Consider the following 19,047-nt stretch of genomic DNA (forward strand, 5'->3'; position numbering starts at 1 on the left):
ATAAACATTGGCTTACACATTTAAAAATCATTTCTCTTTTTCCCAGATTTATCTGCTGCCATTTGGGGGCTTCCCCCTGCCCACTCATCCAGACAAAGTTTGCAAGCTTTTGTAAGTGTCATCCTAGCACTATTTGATCTTTCTAAGAAATAAGCATTTGATTTTTTTTTTTTTTGTACTGGAGGAGACCATTTTTTTAGGCACATTGAATTTTTTCCAGTATATGGTCTTCTTTCAAGTTTCTATATCCACTAAACAAGTCAATTTTCTTTCTTTTCTTTTCTTTCCTTACATTTCCTTTCCTTTCCTTTCCTTTCCTTTCCTTTCCTTTCCTTTCCTTTCCTTTTCTTTCCTTTTCTTTTCTTTTCTTTTTCCACGTGAAAGTGCAACCACAGTCATTACTTCCACAAATTATGCAGTTGAGTTTCCCACATTTGGGGAAATCGCAGGAGTCAGCACATCCAGAATACAATAGATTAGCCTTGCCCTGGGAAAGCCACCTTCGTGATCACAGTATCTCCCCTGGCAGAGAAGTATCCATTTTCTTTTTAAGACTTCCGTTATCCTTTGAAAGAAAATACAACTATAAATATAATAGAATTTAGAATAATTTTCAGTACGATTTCAATCATCCATGATTATTGTCTTCTAAAATAAACTTCTTGATTCTGACACAGGCTTCTACAAAATTGTAAGAAAAAATGCTATGGTAAACAATGAAACAACTGCTAAATAAAGCTACCATACATTTTATGCACTGATATGCTCATTTTTGATAGTGACTCTTAGAGTGTTCTGTTATATCTAACAACCATCATCGGTCTTATGGAATTTTATTGTGTTCACTATGAGCTTTTAAACAGTAAACAGATGAAAAGAATTCGTAATATCTAGTAGTAGCTAATATTTTATTGCCTAATATATGTCATTCAGAAATTTTCGAGGTAATCTAATTAATATCAGAGTTAGTTTCCTAAGCAGGTAGCATTAGTAAATCCATTTAACAAATAAAAAAACTAATTACATTTACGAGAAATACTTTGCAAAATATTACAGATTTATCCAGTTGAGGAGCTAGCTAGCAATCTGACTCAAACATCGGACCTCTTGGCATATTACCAGTTTAAAACGTTTTGGCTAAATATGCTATCCATGCATTACTACAAGTGAATTAAAAACAGTAATGCTATATTACTTTTTATGGTTCTAATTTTTATTCAGATTATGCTCTGTGGCCCAGGCTGGACTGCAGTGGCATGATGATAGTACATAGCTCAATCAGTCCTCACATTCCAGGGTTCAAGTAATATACTCCTGCCTCATCCTTCCAACTACTTGGGATTACAGAAATGAACAACCATATCCAAATCTCCTCATTATTTTCACTAAAGATAATTAGACTTTTAAGACTACCTTTAAAAAAAAATAAAAAACTTACTTGATATTCACTAATTTTTCAGAGACAATATTTTAGAATGTAAAGCAAGAATCCCAAGATTATAAAACAGGGATATAAATTGGCAGTACAGAATAGATTTCAATTCTAATACTATAAGAGCACACTCATGATAGGTAAAGCAACTTATAATGGCAATAATAAAAGTTGCCTGATTTGCTAATGATCAGTCATTTTGTTTCAGGGCTAGCTAATTTGCAACATATTTACACTGCCAACTGTCTGCTATTCTTAGGAGTCCAATCTAAAATTGCAAAAAAAAAAAAATGACTTCTGTCTTTTTTGTCATTACCATGACAGATAAATAAATTTTTTTTCTCTCTGCCATGTATCTTACTTTATATAATAAGAATATATTCCAAGTCAAAGACCAGGCTTTTTGTTTTTGCCATGGGAGCATTTATAATACAAATTTCTTTTGAAAAAGGTGATCTTTGTAATCTAATTATTTCAGTAAAGAATAACATGGATAAGCTTCTTGTAACACTTACAGTACACATTTAATTATCTCATTCTCTTAAAAATTATAATAAAGTGAAAATCATTTCATCTGCCACATTATCAATAGTATCATTTGTTTTCACGTGCAATTTGGATTAATATTATCTTTGCCTATATTTTTATCTGCCACTTTGAACAGTGGTTGGTACATAGCAGTTGTTGATATATATCTGTTGAATACCACCTATTGAATAGACTAAATATTCGTTACACAGTACATTTCAAGCTAATCTCAATAAGGAGAATAATAAATTCCTACATCAAACCCACATTAATCCACATCCACTATTTTACACATTAACCCAACACGGATACCTTTACTGTAATCACTTCCTTGGATGAGATGAGGCTAAGATGTGATTTAGCCTTACTTTAGAGCAAATACAAGAAGTTACACAGTAAACAATATATGACAACAAACTATTTTTAAAATGATATAAATTAAATCCCATTGATAGGAACTCTTAATGTCATTATACAACATTAATTAATCTGCTTGAAATCTATGATAGTGGACCAAAGAACAATTAGAAAATTTTAATTCTTAAATTCTAATATTTTCAGTTATTTAAAATTTAAGATTATCATTTGCTTTTAATCATTGTGTTCTACAGCTCTATAATAACTAATTTATTGTCAGGTTTTCAGTGTGCTTATTATGATGTCTATTCAGTGAAAATTGTGTGTGTTTTTGTGTGTGTGGGCATGTGTGTATAGAGTTTCCATATATATAATATGATTGTTTCTAGAATCCTATAACAATAAAACTTTGCATCTCCTGGTGGAGTTGTGCAGCTGAATCTGGTGCAATTCTTAGGCTTATTTTAAAGCAAATGACACAACTAAGAATACTAGAAGAATGCTAACGATCTGTTTTTAGCATAACCACAGTTATTTAAAATTATGATTTTCCTCAAAACCAGGCTGGTCAAGACGGTGAAACCCCATCTCTTTTAAACATTAGACAACTGTGGTGGCAGGCGCTTGTAATCCCAGCTACTCAGGAGGCTGACCCAGAGAATTGCTTGAACCCAGGCGGCGGAGGTTTCAGTGAGCCAAGATTGTCCTCCTGCACTCCAGCCTGGGTGACAGAACGAGACTCTGTCAAAAAAAAAAAAAAAAAAAAAAAGAAAGAAAGAAAGAAAGAAATTATTCTTCTTACATACTAATTTAAACTACTTAGAGGCTACGGATTGCTTTTAGATAACTTAATGTTATCTACCATGTTAACATTAACTTTTTTTAAAAAAAGTTTCCATTCTAAGACATTCCTTCCAATGACTTTTTTCATTATTACATCTATAGTAACACATGTATCCTTTTAGATGATTCCAAATTCTGGACATATGTATCCAACTCCCCATTACAATTTTTTATTTGGTTTCCCATATGTTTCTAAAATGCAATCCGCTCAAAGAGGTTCTCTTATTTCTCTCAGTAAATTGCATTACTATTCCTTCAGCTTATCAAATCACATTCGGGACGTAGGTGTTGTCTCTTTCCGCTCCACTTCCTCAAATATCCAATTACCAACACCTGACTATACTAATTCCTAAAGAGCTCATAAATCTGTCCACACATATGTTCTGCATTGCCAGTTTTGTAATATAGAGCACCCACAAAGTTTTCCTACAGATAATTTTGAATACTTCCTTACTGTGGTCTATTGTGAAACTTTCTATGCTATAGCCTGTGAGATGTTACAAATTTATGCCTTTTGTGATTCTCTAATGGTTTATCAAGTCACAGTGAATATCTCACATAAATGCTAAAAAAGCCAAGTTATGTCAATACTAAGTCTGTACCCACTAGCTACTTAGGAAAAAAAAAAATTAACAAAGCAACCCTTTTCTACCGCAAGTGCTTTTTACTCTCCAAATTTAAGACACATACTCGCTACAATAGGCAGCAGAGCCCTCTGTATTTTTTTTGTTGTTTATTACAATCCTTTAATATTATCCCACCTGGACTGTTTATTCAGTACTGTATTTTCCAAATCATAATTAGGAGGGATTCAAAATACTTTATCTGAAATTCGAAAAGCTCAAGTAAGCAAGGCTTTTAAAAATAAGGTTGTTATGTAACTCAATTTCTGATGTAATAAAGACTTAATTGAGGGAAGCTATTTAAGTCTTCACCCATAAAGGGAATATTCATTTCTCTTCATAGAAACATTAGTATGTTTGATTCTTGGGTACTTTGGGGGCCTTACAGGGAATGGTACACGATGCGATGCAACTGTGTTGACTGTTTTCTCAAATTTTAAAAATTCCTAATACCTAAAACACACTTCCTAATTGCCTTAAGATGTGTAAATGTATAATGAACTTTCTCAATTAAAATTAAACTTAGGTTATATTATAAACCAATCATGGGTTTTGTATAAGCAACTAAAATCTCAAGTTAAATTGTGCAAGACAAAATTTTTGAGAGTTCTTAAGTATGATACTTTTACATTCAAAATAAATATTGTGTTTATGTTTGTATAATATATGCTCCTACTCTACTAAAAGTATCCCAGCATCTCAGAGGTAGTCAGGCAAGGCTGAGAAAAAGAAAGCACAGAGATCGTCAGAGCAGGAAGAGTAAAGGGTAAAATGTATTTCCTCTTGAAGGTAAATATTAATGATACAAATAACACTTTCATCACAGGAATGTGTGACCATAGAAATTAGTTTTGATAGGAAAATATTTGTAATTTAAACAAATTACTTAAAATGATCTGCTAATTGTCTGAGTCATTCATATAAATATGACCTAATATTTATCAATATCACTGAGATATTATCTAGTAATTAAATTTTAAATAGATCCATAAATTAGTAATTTTGAAATGTTGCACTAACACTGAATACAGTACAAATATTTTTGTTCTACGTTTCTGACAATCTATCCATGCCTTTAGGACTGCTGTGCAATAGGTTGATGTGAGGAAAATCAGACTACCCTAAGAGACATTTACTTAAAACTGCATCTCTTAATTTATGCTAATAGCAACAAAAACTTTAAGTGAATTATTTATTTACATTATCACCAAATTTCTTATTCTTTATTTTAACAAAAGCATACATAAATGCTAAGTTTCTCGTAGATGTCATTTTTAAACCTGAAAAGCAAAACAACTAATTGGTATCCCTTAAGGATGTGGATACGTTTTCCAAGTTCTAGAAATTCTGATTTAGATAGTGTGGGATATGACCTGGAAATTAGTACTTTTCAAAAAGCAAGATTAAGAGATAACATCGGCTGGGCACAGTGACTCAAGTCTGTAATCACAGCACTTTGGGAGGCCAACATGTGCAGATTACAGGATCAGGAGTTTGAGACCATCTTGGCCAACATGGTGAAACCCCGTCTCTACAAAATACAGATATATATATATATTTAACCAGGCGCAGTGGCACACCTGTAGTCCCAGCTTCTAGGGAGGCTAAGCCTGAGGAATCACTTGAACACAGGAGGTGGAGGTTGCAGTGAGCCGAGATCTTGTCCCTGCACTCCAGCCTGGACACAGAGCTAGACTCCATCTCCAAAATAAATAAGTAAATAAAAGAGAGAGAAAGATAACATCAATCAGGCACGATATCTAATCTTAAAGATTACCAGAAAAATAAAACAAATGCATAAATAACCTGAGAATACATGAAATACACTGAAGTTACCCAGATTTGCTATGCATTTATATATATATATATATATATTTATATGTATATGGAACATTGCCTGTACTTTAGGACACATTACATGTAGTAACCTGATTAAAATGATTCTCATTTTATATTTAAAAATAAAAACATCATTGATATAACACGAAAATGTCTTACCTAAACTGGCATATATTACAAACAGGTAAATATATTATTGTAAATAAAATCCCTATGATCTGAATCTTTTCTCGTAAGGACGTTAAGTACTCCTCTTAGTAACTGATCACTCCTGCTCAAGTTGTTACATTTCTGTGAAAAAGAAGTGTTCATTGGTGTAATAGAATCAAGATTACAAAACAGCTTCTATTTGAATAAAAAGAGTCTCGTTCTTATAAAGAGCAAACATCTAACAAAGAAAATGATTAAATACTATTCCTCTTTGAGAGAGAAAATAAAGAGCTGTGGTAAATTTTATTGTAGATTTTTTATGCTGCTATAACTAAAAGAACAACAACACTTCCACAACTTCAATAGAATAATTTAAACCATTTAGTGATTTATATTATCACCAATTTTAATTTTCTATTACAGTATTTTACTAAAATACCTTTCAATTTAACCAGTAGAAAAGTAAATTTAAGAAAATATAACCTTTAGTGATTTCCTAAATAATTGTGAATATTCAATACACAAAATAATTTAATCTTGTTTTTCAGAGGGCTGAGAAATCACTATTTATTACCATAAAATAATTTTTAAAACTCACAGGTGTTATAATATATGTAAGCATGCATTTGTGTATGGCAAAGACATCAAATAGAATCATAAATATTTTCTGATTTGAATTTGCAGACAACAGAATTTACTTCTAAGTATATAATTACTCCAAAAAACAAAAAAAACTAACAGCTGTGCAATTACCTGACTAGCAAGTGATAGAGCAGGAGCACCTTCATCTTGAACAAATACTGCCACATTAACTTCCAGCTCTCTTTTTATCCTCATGCATTTCAAGGAAATCACTTCTCTTCTTACTACAAATAATAAGCACATTCCTTTCCCTTCAGGTGCACTAAGATACAGAAGCTAGAAGCAGACATGGGGGACATGCCTGCAGCTCCAGAAAGCTGCATGAAAACAGACACACAACACTCTCTGTCAGATAAACACAACAAAGAGACACAGAGGCAGTCCAACCCTCTGATAAGCACTGTGAGACTGAATCATGGAAAACTCTTAGTCTGTTAACAGAGTGTGGCTCTGACTTAACCTGGCCAGCCGCCCCCTCACACTGATTAAAAATAAATCTGTCCCTGTTGACTGTCAAGCCTCCCTTCAGGTTTCTCTCCTCTTTCTTTAATCCTTACATTGGTTGCTGATACCCAGGACCGGTATTGGTGGCAGAGGCTCCCTTACATCCCAGGAAGCTGTGGGCAATGGCAGCTTATCCTAAGCAAACTCCTGGATCCTGAGAGTCTCTGGCCACCTGCCCCATCTTTTCTCTCATTTTACTGTTCAAGCGATTTGTGTGAGAAGGACAACTGACCTGAAGGAAACTGCAAGGCTCAGGCCAGGGCTCTAAATCCCTCAAGTCTTGGGAATCCACCCCTAACACTGGCTCCCTCTTTCCTCTTCTCTCTCTCTCTCATTCTCTTACTTTCTGTTCCTCATATAGCTCTAGTCTGGCAGGCTCTTTGCCAATTCCAACTGGAACATCCAAAAGACAACACTAACTCGGCCATCTGGTAAGATCTGCCTTTTCCTGCCTTTCCCCTGGTACCATAGAACGTCCAGACTGCGGTCCACTTCCTCAAAGGACCAACGGGACTAAGTTCAAGGAAATCGTGGGGACATGAAGTGCTTTCCCAGCATAACTGTCCTCTTTCAGAAGGAGGATTCTGGGTCTCTGTCTATGTCTGGGGACATCTAGAACAAAACAGAGCTATCTTAAAACACCTTTATAGCAAATGCAGCTTCCAAGAAATGTTAATAGTTAAGTATGTGAATTTACAAATTTGTCATTCAGTTGTACCCATAGGAAAGGTTTAGTAATACTGATATTTACAAGAAAAACAGACAAACAAACAAACTTAACAGGTTTTACATTAACATTAAAAATTGCCAAAGGTTACATTATAACATGTAATTGAAAGTGCTAAACATAAATTTTCATGCAAGGTGTATAAAAACAGTAATAAGTTAAAAATTGTAAGAAGACATAAAAATCTACATTTTGATTAAAAATTTAAAAATAGGTTTCGGGAGACACTGAGCTAGCTTGAAGAGTTTTTTTTTTTTTTTTTTTCATACCCCAGTGGCACCTGAAATGTCAGAAAGAAAGAACCATTCACTCCCTTGAATTGGGTGAAGCCATGGAGCCAAGTGGTCTAGCTCAGTGGGTGTCACCTCTATGGAGTCTAGCAAGCTAAAATCCACTGCCTTGAAATTCTCGCTGCCAGCACAGTAGTCTGAAGCCAACCTGGAATGCTTGAGATTGGTGGGGACAGGGATGTCCACCATTACTGAGGCTTGAGTAGGTGGTTTTTCCCTTTACAGTATAAACAAAGCCACTGGGAAGTCACAGCAGCTCAGCAAAGCTGCTGTAGCCAGACTGCCTACCTAGATTCCTCCTCTTTGGTCAGAGCATCTCTGAAATAATGGCAGCAGCCCCAGTTAGGGGCTTATAGACAAAATTTCCATCTCCCTGAAACAGAGCCCCTGGGGGAAAGGGTGGCTGTAGGCACAGCTTCAGCAGACTTAAACCTTCCTGCCTGCTGGCTCTGAAGAGAGCTGCAGATCTCCAAAAGACTGCCAAAAGTGAGTCCATGAAGCTCATGACTCTTGACTGGGAGACTCCTCCCAGCAGGGATCGACAAGCACATCATAGAGGAGTGCTCTGGCTGGCACCTGGCAGGTGCCCCTCTGGGATGAAGCTTTCAGAGGAAGGAACATGCAGCAATCTTTGCTTTTCTGCATCCTCTGATAGTGATACACAGGCAAAAATGGCCAGAAGTGGACCTCCAGCAAAGTCCAGCACACCTGCAGCAGAAGGGCCTGATTGTTAGAAGGAAAACTAACAACAGAAAGGCATAGTATCAACATCTACTAAAAGGATTTCCTCTCTATATAGGAATATACATATATACTATATATTCAAGTTTTATTTTATATATATAAATTTATATATATAACGTTATATATATAGAATATATATATAGAATATAGATAGTATATATAGAATATATATAGAATATATATAGTATATATATAGAATATATATATAGAATTTATATATATATATATATTTTCAAAGGTCACCAACATCAAAGAATGAAGGTACATAAATGAACAAAGATGAAAAAGGAAATCGCAAAAAGGCTGAAAATTCCAAAAACGAGAACCCCTCTTCTCCTCCAAAGGATCGCAACTCCTCGCCAGTAGGAAAACAGAACTGAATAGAGAATGAGTTTGAGAAATTGACAGAAGTAGGTTTCAGAAAGTGGGTAATAACAAACTCTTCTGAGCAAGAAAGAAAGTTCTAACCCAATGCCAGGAAGCTAAGAACCTCAAAAAAAGGTCAGGGGAATTGCTAACTGGAAAAACGAGTTAAAGGAAAAACATAAATAACATGATGGAGATGAAAAACACAGCACAAAGACTGCATGAAGCATACACAATTACCAATAGCCAAATCGATGAAGTGGAAGAAAGGATATCAAAGACTGAAGATCAATTTACTGAAATGAAGCATGAAGAAAAGCTTAGAGAAAAAGGAATAAAAAGGAACAAACAACGTCTCCAAGAAATATGGGACTATTTGAAAAGACTAAACCTACTTTGTTTGTTTATTTGTTTGTTAGTTTGTTTGAGATGGAGTCTTGCTCTATTACCCAAGCTGGAGTGCAGGGGAGCGATCTCGGCTCACTGCAACCTCCTCCTCCCAGATTCAAGGGATTCTCCTGCTTCAGCCTCCTGAGTAGCTGGCATTAAAGGCATGCACCATCATGCCGGGGTAAGTTTTGCAATTTTAGGAGAGACAGAGTTTTGCCATATTGCCAAAGCTAGTCTTTAACTACTGGCCTCAAGTGATCTGCAGACCTCAGCCTCTCAAAATGCTGAGATTAGAGTCATGAGCTACCACGCCCAGCCCAATTTCAACTTGTTTTATAAAATTTCTGTGACATCCTCCACCTTCCCTTGACCCACAAAATGACTGTTATTTAGAATTCCAAAATAGGGGCCTTCGAAGAATCTCCAAGGAACACTTGTCCCAGAGGCCCTGAGGAGGTAGCTACTCAGAATTAGATGATAGATTACACTGGGAAATTGAGGGCAAGAAGAGAACCTAGGTTAGTTTCCAAATGTCTAGCTGAGGGGAACAAACAGAATGTGGCCTCTCTTCTAAGATGCCCTGATCCCAATCTGTAAAACTTGTGTGTATGTTAGGGCTCATGACAAAGACAAATTACGGTTGCTCATCAGTTGACCTTAAGATAGGAAGATTGCCCAGGATCATCCAGCTTGATCAACGCCATTAAAATGGCCTTAAATGTAGAAGATGGAAGCAAAGAGGAAAGTCAGGGGGAAGTCACAGAAGAATGGAAAAGCAATGTGATGTTGATGGCTTTGAAAACAGAGGATGGGGCTATAGCTAAGGAATGCAGGAGGCCCCTAGAATCTAGAAAGTACAAGGAAACAAATTCTCCTCTAGAGCATCCAAGAGGGACACAGTCCTGCGCACACTTAGATTGTAGCCCAACAAGTACCTATGTTGCACTCCTGTGCTACAGAAGTGTAAGATAATACACTTGTCTAAATTTTTAATAATTTGTTACAGTAGCAGTAGGAAACTAAAATAGGCCAAAGCCAGAAAAACCTGTAGATATGAGAGGAAAGGAAGGAAACTCAAGGAAGTGTCAGCAAATGAGTAGAAGACACATTCTCTTAAGAGACTGAGGACAAAAGGAGTTCATCTGCCAGGGGAATGGGTTTCAAAGCACTGTAGATAAGTTGTTGCATAGAGGCAATGAGGCATCAAGGTGAAGATATCTGCAGCAGTATGGAAATGAGAGTGTGAGAAAGGGGTGGTTCCTCTCCACTGTGTATCCCCACCACTAATACAGAAATTGGTACACAGCAGGTGTTCAATGCTGGCAGAATGGTACTGGAGGGTAGTGGCATGGCCTGCAGCATAGACAGTGCTGAAATGCAAGAATGACAGACATGGCAAGATTTCAGTGTTAAGTAGACTCAACAGAGCAAAGAGCCTTCTGAAACTTCTCATGCTGATGTCTCAGGGGTTTCAGAGGCTCCATGATGAAGTTTATGTTCAGATGGTCGACAGCAACTTTATGAGAAGTTACTGAAGTTTTAAGTTACCTATGAAGAAATCCTGCATAACAAGAAACTGGGCTTGCTGGCTGATGAGAGGGAGCCAGGACCTTTATTTGTGATGGAAACAGCAGCTGTCTCTGGTAGGTGGGCAACCTGGTCTTTGACAGGGAGAAGTCTAAAGAAATCAACTTGGTGATATGAGGAGATCTCCCAATACCTTAACTTTAAGGAGTCTACATACACTAACTAGTAATCAACATACGCGTGGAACCAGATGTCAGTGAGTCTAGAATCAAAAGTCTAAAAGGCCGCCAGTGAGTGGAAGTATGACACGCGCACACACACACACACACACATATATAATATATATATATATATCAGGCTTTGGGGTTGACCGTAACTTAGTCTAGCTAGGCATTTAAATCAATAACTTGAATGAAGACAACTTATCACATTTAAAAATAACACCAAGGGTTTATTTATTGGAATTCATTAGAAGGCAGAAATTAGGATTCAAAATGATCTCTGTGGCTAAGAGAGTTGGGAGAAATTAACGAGATAGAAGTTAAGCAAATAGTAAAGAAAGCCCTGTCCTTTGGATTAGAAATCAACTGTACAACAATAGGACAAGGGAAACCTAGATTAAGAACTTTCACCTACATCAAGAAAAGTGTTAACTTACTCCAAGCTCTGTAAGAGGTAAAAGTCTGAGAGTTTGGTCAAAAAGCTAATGCAATTCTAGGTGGTATTAAGAGCAAGATCGGGGAGAATGTTCATGCCCTCTTAGGGGAAGAAAGTGAGTTCTGGGAATCATATCATCTTCGTGGAAGAAACTCATTTCTGGAAATCTATCATAAATTAATCCATATCTCTGACCTGTGTGTGTTATAGGTGAGGGGAGGGCAAGATTTATGCTAGGGAAATCTCTGGAAAGAAGACAAAAGCAATTGAAGGAACTGAGGATGTTTAAATGGTACTGAGAAGACCTTTTTGGGGTGGAAGGGGAGCGGGGTATGGCATAGTACTATCTTTAAATACAATAAGCTGTCTAACGGAAAAGGAATTTGGCTTGGAATGGCAAATGAGTTTCTTCTCATGAGTGAAATCTAATCAACTGGTATTGACTGCCATGAACTGGGGTTGAGAAATTTTCTGAGACTAAGTGTGGAAAGAAAAGGGGAAGAATGCTGTGTAGAAAAGAATGTAGGAAAGAATGCTGTGATCATTTATCCTTGTCTCATATGGATTTCAGGAGGCTGAACTTGACAGACTTATTCCAAACCCTTGCATAGGTCAAGCCCAGGGCTGCTCATTTGAAGTCACTGAAAACTACAATCTAATGGGTGGCTAGAACACCACCAGTGTCAGAGTAAGAGCATGCTTAATGAACTTGGAAGTCCCTGCTCTTAGTTTAATTTGCAGGACAATGCACGACAAAACTCATGGACTGTCGTTCCAAACACATCCCTTTTTGTAGCTGGCCTCTGTAGAGACTCTATAGAAGAGCTTCTGGAAAAACTGTTCGTTCCTGCCAACAGCAGTGTTTTCAGTCATCCCATAGACCTGGGGTCACTGATCTAGCATGGTACATGTCTATTGCAATAAGGAGGGGCAGCTTGAACACTGTTGATAGGTCTCTAATGTGACATTTTTCTATTAATATTATGAGCAATTATCCCACCTTTGGGAGAAGTTATGCTAGTTTTTGAAGAACATTTTATCTAATTGTATTCATATATTCAACTGTGTGATCAAAAGTGGGAGTGTGGTCGGGAGTGAGGGGATCTTCAGACACAATCTTTTTACTTGCTTGTTTGCTGTTGTTGCCCAAGCTAAAGTGCAATGGTGTGATCTCAACTAACTGCAACCTACACTTCCTCGGATCAAGTGATTCTTCTGCTTCCGACTCCCAGAGAGATTGGATTACAGATGTATGCCACCACACCTTGCTAATTTTTTTGTATTTTTAGTGGAAACCGGGTTTCACCATGTTAGCTAGGCTTGCCTGGAACTCCTGACCTCAAGTCATCCTTGAGCCTCCGCCTCCCAAAGTGCTGGGATTACAGGCGTGAGCCACCACGCCCAGCCGATTATTATTACTTTTTATACAGTGGACTGGTGATACTACCTAACAACATTTACAAGCTATCAACCTACTTTTAGAACACTGCTTTCATCATTTCATTATCCCATTCAAAAGCCTGGATGTATCTCAACTACAGGATTAGGTACTGGTATTCAAAGCAGACTCTCACATTGATCATGTCTTTTCTCAGCCCTATTGTTCCACCTCCACTAGAGTTTAGTTGTTTATTTTTTTTTCTTCCCCAAATCCACTTTGACTCTATCCACTTCAGAGCTACTATTATTTCTCTCATCCTGCCTGGAATGTTCTCCCTGATTCTGCCTGCAACTCCTACCTATTTTTTAAAATCCAACTAAGTCTCTCCTCCTCAATTATTTCCACCAAAAACCTACAGGTTCTCCACTTCCTAAGAAGTCCTGTCACTCATACTGCGTCTCAAAGACTTTAAGTTTCTCACAGCCAGTGATCAAAATTCACTGTACACTTCTTCAGTGCTGTGTACGAAGCTGAAACTGATCAAATTTTGTCCTCACAGCACTTAGATACTTTTTCAGGCTTATATTCCCAGCATACAACTCTGGACTCAGGGTAGATTTCTCACTGCCCCCAGAAGGTCCTAGATTTTTGTTTGTTTGTTTGGTTGGTTTTTATTATTTTACTCATTTTTCCCCATCCCTGCGATGCTCTTCTTTTGACCCACCACCCAAATCCTACGCATGAAGACCCTGAAGAGTTTACACTTTTTCCAAGAGATGATCTGAATCACTTCCATATTCAACCACCTCCCCTTTAAACTCATTACTCAATTTATATATATATATATCTCTATCTATCTATCTATCTATCTATCTATCTATCTATCTATCTACCTATCTATCTTAGCTCTTGCTCAATTATCTGGCTGTACCGTGTTCATTATTGCTTCTGAGAGGTTTGGTTGCTTTTCTTTTTAATTACATGTAGACATTATGAGGTCAGGCTCGCCTTTCCTCACAATACACAATGGTGGCTACTCAAAAACATTTAATTCTGTGTATCTCAACCCTAAGCCATCCTGCTTCCAAGAGGTCATCTGGCAATGTCTGGGGACACTTTTGGTTGTCTGGCTTGGAAGAGAAGGTACTATTGAAAAAATAGAGACCAAGGATACAGCTGAATCTACAAAGCACAGGACAGCTTCCCAAAACAAAAATCTGCCGGCTCCAAAAGGCAACAGTGGCTCCATGAAGAACCCCTGGGTCAGCTGAATATTTGGCTGTTAACCACCAAAGCAAAGACCCCAGGAAGGCAGAAACTTGCAGCTGGAAGTTCTTAGTGAGTGGAGGAGCTGGCCGGGGCGTGGCAGATCTGATCTGGCTACCCTAGGGAGGAGTGGAGATACAGCACCAGCCTGAGCCTTCAGGCAGGGCCAGTGAACTCCCACAGGGATTCAAAATGCCTGTTGCGACTCACTCCATCCTCTACCTGAAGCGACAGGCCAAGGAGGGAAAGGCAATCTCAGTCCCGCTATGAAGACCGGCACCCCGCTGCTTCAGCCGAGTTCCCCGGGGCAGATTTTGGATACCCTGGATGTGCTCCCTCGCGATATGGGTGGAGATTCTGGCCGGTGCTAGGCCACCAAATGCATGTGCCATGTATCTTCAGACCAGGAAGACTGTACTAAGAAGGTCCCCAAGAGGGGCAGGATGCAATGTGACGGCTGTAATCTCGCGTTGTTTTTCAGTCGTTCACCTTCCCTCTACCCCTCAAGTAACCTGCAACCATTTTGTCTTCTAATCCAACTAGCTCCCCATGTCTGTTGAGTCAAGATGAGCTGCACAAAAAGCTACACGAAGCGTTGATGAATGTGGGTGTACTGGGCACACTCAAAGTATCGGATTTAGATTTATCTGTTCCATAACTTTTAGAAGTCTAACCTGTAATAGGTAGTTCACATTTAAATTCATCCAATGATTGGGTTTCAAAACTCTACCCTGAAACATTACAGTCTCTTTGAAACCATTGAGAAAATGTTACATTTGAGTCGACTTAAAGGAGAATGTTCGAATAATTAATTGAGCTGCCAATAAGATAGGAGCAGAAAGCATTTATATAATGAACACATTTTGGTAAGAATAGGCCTCTTTTATAAATCTGGCTTACAGGTTCCTAAACTAACAAGTGGGTTTGTAATGCGTTTGGATGTGGGACATTGGCAACATATAGATAAAACTAGTGTTCTAATAGTTTAACTGGAGAATGAACACTTTCATCTTTAAACTATATTGATATGCCTGAATATTTCATTTGGGCAGCAAATATTTGTTAGCGTACTTTATATTTGGATTAACAGCTAGGAACAGGATTAGCTCAACGTGTTTTCCTTGCAATATGCATTTCATAAGCATATTTTACATTTAAAATATGTAGATATATCCTGTGCATATATCCTTTTTAAATTTAAGTTAGATGGTGTGAGCATTTCTCTGTTTCCTTAAAAGTTTCTTGAAATCCTCATTTTTAGTGGCAACAGTCTTATCTTTGAATATTTTTGTAACACACGTAGCAGTCCCTTGTTGTTAAATATTTTGGTTATATTTTGCAACAGTCCACAGAGGTGGGATGAACTAGCAGAATTTTTTCCTATACTTCATATCCCAAGCATAAGCTGCTGAAATGGACTTCTAGGGAAGTGAAGTGAAGAGTCTGCAAATGGGTCTGGCTAACCACCAGTTTCACTTGGAAGCTGAGGAAAGAAACATTTTTGTAGAACACACTGACCTTCTCATCTCACGGGGTAAGGCTCGTGTAGGGGAAGATTCCTAATTTCTGGCCATGGATCTATGAAACATTATGGAAATAAAAGGAAGTTTTCCAATGAATGTAACACATCTTTGTATATCTCTACTGAGACAATCCTACTGAAATTATTTTACCTTTTTTGACTTCCTTCCTTCCTTCTGTCCTTCCTTCCTTCTTTCCTTTCTTCCTTCCTTTCTTTCTTCCTTTCTCCTTTCCTCCCTTTCTCCCTCCCTCCCTTTATTCCTTCTTTCCTTCCTTCCTTCCTTGTTTTCCTTTCTTTCTTCCTTCCCTCCTTGCAAGACACAAATTCAAACCCACCCAATTCATGAGTCAATGCACCCTGTATTGAATGGAGAATTGCACCCTCCGTCCATTTCACTACAAGGGAACTCCCTCTTACTAGGAACCCCTAACTCTTTAGTGGCTGATCACCAACAAAGATATGGCTATGAGTCTTCACTTTCTGTTTTCTTTCCAGAAATCGGTTTAGCAAAAGAAAAGGTAACATATTTCCTTTTCTGTTTTTGAACTTTTTATTAACAGTTTTCTTGGGGAGGGGCTGACTGTAACATGCTGCATTATAGATAATTGCTTTTAAACTAGGTCCACTTCTCATTCCTCTTTGAATTTCCATTGTACTTGCACATAATGCATTTGTTATATAGCAAGTGATTACTAAATTTGAAATTCATTTATTGGTATCACATTTAGTCTTTTGTAAAATTGTGATCTAAAATCTCTAAATGTTTAAGAGCTCAAATTGATTTTTCTATTTTCCGTGTTGTTTAATAAGACTCTGCCAATCTGTTGAATTTCTGCTCTGAATTTGGCACTGTGATAGACACACGACAGATGTTTCATGTGTTACAGATGAGGAACCAGACTGTGGAGAGTTGAATCAAGTAACTTAAGTGATGTAGTCCTTAAAAATCTGTAAATTTTCCAAATAATAAAGTGACTGTCATTTTACTTTTTAATACATTTCTAATTATTTTAATGATATTTCTTCATTATGGTTAAACATTTCTCCCAGTTTATTATTTTAAAGGTAGATGCAGCAAACTTTCCCTGTGAATGTGTGTGTGTGTGTGTGTGTGTGTGTGTGTAGACTGTTTTTTAGAGTAGGTTTTAGTTCACAGCTAGGTTGATGGAGAAGTACAAAGAATTCCTATACACCCACTGCTCCTACACATGCACAGTCTTTCCCACTGTCAACATCTTTCATCAAGGTGGTACATTTGCTACAATTGATAAACCTTCCCCGAAAAGTCATTATTGCCAGTCTATCATTTACATTAAATTTCACTCTTGGTGGTGTGTATATGTTTTTACTTTCTTTAGGTTGTCTATAGTTATCTAAGAGTTTCATATTCCAAAGTTTTAAGGACACGAGAAGCTTAGTATTATAATTATTTTATTTGACATGGAGAATTACTCTGTTGCTCATGCTGGAGTGCAGTGGCCTGATTCCCGGCTGCCAACTTCACCTCCTGGGTTTAAGCGATTCTGCCGCCTCAGCCTCTTAAGTATCTGGCATGACAGGTGCTTGCCCAAGAACCTGGCTAATTTTTCTATTTCTAGTAGAGGCAGGATTTCACTGTGTTGGCCAGTTTTGTCTCAAACTCCATATCTCAAGTGATCCATTTGCCTTGGCCTCCAAAATGCTGGGATTACAGATGAGAGCCACAATGCGTAGCCTTAGTACAGTTTTTGAATTCAAATTTTAAATGTGCTGAGTTTCTTCATACACAACCAGATTTTACTTATCAGCCTTATGAATGTATTTATTTACATACTTATTTTTTAGAAGTAGGGTCTCTCTCTGTCACCAAGTCTGGAGGACATTGGCATAATCTCAGCTTACTGAAACATCTGCCCCTCCTGGGTTCAAGCAATTATACTACTGCAACCTTTCAAGCAGCTGGGATTACTGGCACACACCACCACCTTCTGCTAATTTTTTTTTTTAATAGAGTCTGGGTTACTCTTGGTGGGCAGTGTTGTTTTCAATCCTGAGCTCATGTCATCTCCCCTCATAGGCTGCCCAAGTGCTGTAATTACAACTGTGAGACACTGTGCCTTGTCTGGAATTCTTTTTTGATTTATCTTTCTCTAACTTTCTAATAATTATATACTTCTACTTATCATGTACTTAACAATTGTAAAATTCTTATAACAGGAAGTAATCCCACTCAAACAACTAAATGGTTTCTGCTAACATAAAATACCAATGTAAAATATTTTCTTTAAAGGAAATCCAATTGAAAACATATTCATGTTCTTAGAGTAGACATAATTATTGATATATACTGTAGCAGAAATATATATAAATGCTTGTCCAAAATATCTGTTTAACAGAATTTTAAGTGCACTTTAGTCATGATTGTAAGGACAGTGAAAATGTAGTTTATTTACATTTTTAAATACTACTTTTAAAAGGTTGTAATTGAATAACATTTGATGTAAAACACTTAGAGATTAATTACATGATCAAGAAAGATATTTTATTATTTTAACTCAATCTTTTTGTAATTTATCTAATAGTGTAAGAAAGAGCTTTTATTTTGCTTTGTTAGCATAGTTGTAATCTTATCTTTTCTGAAGGAATTTTCTTAATCTCTTATTCATAAATATATTATAACATTATTTAAAGATTGCTATAAAACTGTGTCTAATTAGTAACATTTTATTTTCTTAAGGTATTTAATATGCAGGATTGATTGCACTCTATAAAATTCACCCTACTTCCAGTTTCTAGAAATCACTGGTAAGATTACTTAGTTTATATAATCTACTTTGGTTTGTTAATTATAACTGAATAGCTTTATAAAGGTAAAATATTTCCTTTTAACAGGTCTCAGGGTCTGATAAAGAAAACCAAAAATATACGAGCCTACATATTTGTAAACTATAGCAAGGTTTTTCTATGTACTTTTCCTTATAAAGTAATAAAGCTAATTTTGAGGGAGAAGAGTAAGAAATTTAAATAGATTTAAATTTCATGTTTTTCCTTGCTGACCATATCTTACTTTTTAAGCAATAGTTCACCTGTTCTGCAGGTCATTTTCCCCATGTTTTCATTTTTGTAATAACTTTCAGATAGTCAAATAAGAAAACTTCAGATGGTATCAAGGGCCCTACAGACACACTGAAAGATACTGTTTGTAAAAATATCCACTGTTGGGAACACTTCTTAAAAAAAAGAAAAAAGAAAAACTTCAAAAATCTGACTTTTAGGCCAA

At 36.8% G+C, this 19,047-nt stretch overlaps 1 non-coding gene and 1 pseudogene across 1 annotated transcript; one reads left to right on the plus strand and one right to left on the minus strand.

Moving 5' to 3' along the window:
• Positions 1–375: 375 nt before the first annotated feature.
• LOC129530433 (U1 spliceosomal RNA) lies at positions 376–537 on the minus strand. The gene has a single exon (XR_008675821.1). It is a non-coding gene; the product is annotated as a U1 spliceosomal RNA (small nuclear RNA).
• Positions 538–14,532: 13,995 nt separating this feature from the next.
• LOC129530198 (centriole and centriolar satellite protein OFD1-like) lies at positions 14,533–18,719 on the plus strand (annotated as a pseudogene).
• Positions 18,720–19,047: the final 328 nt, after the last annotated feature.

The sequence above is a fragment of the Gorilla gorilla genome, chromosome Y, assembly GCF_029281585.2.
Source record: "Gorilla gorilla gorilla isolate KB3781 chromosome Y, NHGRI_mGorGor1-v2.1_pri, whole genome shotgun sequence".
In the NCBI taxonomy this organism is placed as follows: Eukaryota; Metazoa; Chordata; class Mammalia; order Primates; family Hominidae; genus Gorilla; species Gorilla gorilla.